Genomic DNA, 2667 nt, shown 5'->3' on the forward strand with positions numbered 1-2667 from the left:
TCTCGATAGCTATAACCTGGACTTCCAAAAATTTCCACCATCTTTTATCAAAATTGTTTGAAATTTTCATTATTTTTTAGACAAAAATGATGCCAAATTAGACTACGGCCTACGAATAGAATGACGTGTTTTTTTGCGAACTATGAAAAATCCTTGAACTGCGGTTATTGGAACTTATTCTCCTAATTGATTACGAGTTTATTAATTTTATAATTAATATCAAAGAAATATAATTATGGTTCTTCACAAAAAATAAATATGTTGCGGAAAAATTAAAATGGAACTGAGAAATTCAAGCGCACAATTAACACAATTATTTTGGACTAATGTCCCTAGAAAAACCAAAGGGAAAAGTGGTGTAGAAAATGAGAGTTTATTTTATTATGTAGAAATAAAAATCGAAGTACAATAATCTAGATTCCCAAATGGAAATCCTCTGAAAAGTATATTGGAAAAATAATTTGGAGAATTTGCAAATCCACTGTAAATTCTGGTAATCGTGAATTCCTGCATAAATATTCGACCTCCTCTCTCCTGCCAAACTAACACTGGAGAGACACTGGAAAATCTTCTAGATCTCTCTATTGTTTCTCCCTCAATCACCAATGCTCCTCCATTGGCTCGAATTCTTCCCTCGATGAATACTGTGTAATGGGAAATTCTTAGTCCTTGGAGAATAACTCCCTCACTTATGTATCACCATTGTATCTATCTCAATCCCATCGAATTGCTCATATAAGGAGCTTCAACGACCATGATTAAATCATCATTAATAACTAAGATAATCTTAGACTCAATCCATGTGAGTCTCTAAAGCCTTCTTGATCATCCTTAATTAATTCCCATTAATTAATCAATTTTTCTAAGTTAAAATTAGCCATCTTTTAAATATTTTTTAGAAATATTTGACCTTCTCTCTCCTGCCAAATTGACACTAGAGGGACATTGGAAAATCTTCTAGATTTCTCTATTGTTTCTCCCTCAATCACTAATGCTCCTCCACGGGCTCAAATTCTTCCCTCTCTAAATACTGTGTACTCGAAAATTCAAACTTCTTGGAAAATAGCTCCCTCACTTATGTCTCACCATTGTATCTATCTTGATCCCATCGACTTGTTGTTATAAGGAGATTCAACGACCATGATTATAAACTCATCAACAACTAAGATCATCTTAGACTCGATTCATGCAAGTCTCTAGAGCCTTCTCAATCATCTTCTGATTAATTAATCAATTTTTCTAAGTTAAACTTAGGCATTTTGTAATTATTGATTAATTAATTTAATTAAGGTGTTTCACAAGCTCATCCCATGAGACCTTCTCCAGGTTTTGGAGATATCCCGTTCCTTAATCTCTCAAACAAAATCGATACTACAACACTTATCTAAAGTTACAAAAACTAACACTCCCTCTTAGCGACAAAGGTGTTCTCTCTCCACATCATTAGGGGAATTTTGAGGTCTAAAATGGGCCTCCTAAGAAAAATTTCAACCGAAATAAACCTTATAAGAACCAATAGGATTCAAGATGACGATGTCAACCATGGGGGATGATTCACTATTTTTTGAGTAAAAAAGTAAAAAGATTAAAAAATAATAAAATAATAAAACTACTTTTCAACTCACATTTTCAACTTATCTCCCTAAGGTTTTACTCAAATTTTGAGCGGGAGTACTCATTGGATGAAAAATTTAATTCCTCATCCAAGGAGTAACCATGTATCATACTTTTGATAGACCCTGCTACATGAAAAATGAGAAATACATGAAAAAACGTTATTGCAATCACAATTTTCATGTATTTCTCATTTTTCGTGTAGTAGGGTCCATCGAAAGTATGCAACATGGGTATTCCTTGGATGAAGAATCAAATTTTACATCCAACGAGTGTTGTTGCTCGAAATTTGAGTAAACCCATAGGGAGATAAGTTGAAAATACGAGTTGAAAAAATAGTTTTTTTTTTCTCCTCTGAAATTTGATGATGTAATTTAATCTTATTTTATTATTTCTACTATTATTTTTATAATTTCCTTAGGAGCGATTTTAGACCTCAAAATTACCCTAATGCAATTCTAGTCTTCTGCACCTGAATGGTCCTACGTTGTTGATGTCTAACTAACATTCCCCAAGCTGAGCAATCTCCCTATCACTATAAATCACTGTGAAGAGAATATTTCCCATCATGTTATTGTTTAACTTTGATTTGCTTATATTTTTGTTGCTATTGCTCCACTACTATCTTTTCACTACTACTATAATAATGAGTCTGATTTCCTTAGACCCTGAAGCACTAGCTTCCATGGGGTTGCTCCCTCTGAAGCTAGACTCCCTCTAAGTCTCGATATCCATGTGGGAAATATCTATTCCCCCTTGGAAACTCGCACTATCCTCCTACACTAGAAACTAGACTATGTAGCTCTATGCTAGGAATATTCGGGTTGGAATTGCACTTGCATATTATAATTGGGAAATTCACACTGCCCGTGTCACTGCAACTGTCTCACATGTATTGGTTGTAACTAGTTTTGCAACAGTCACCTGATTGCATCTTGTTGACACTACGTCATTGTAGCTAGCTCTGCGTCATCTCACATGCACTAATTGCAACTAGCTTTGTTGATATTGAATCTTGCTACTATGATATTGTAGGATCCTATAGCAAAGGTG

This window comes from Pinus tabuliformis, chromosome 6 (assembly GCF_031772625.1).
Source record: "Pinus tabuliformis cultivar Carrire ecotype Pingquan chromosome 6, CPIR1, whole genome shotgun sequence".
NCBI classification, from domain to species: Eukaryota; Viridiplantae; Streptophyta; class Pinopsida; order Pinales; family Pinaceae; genus Pinus; species Pinus tabuliformis.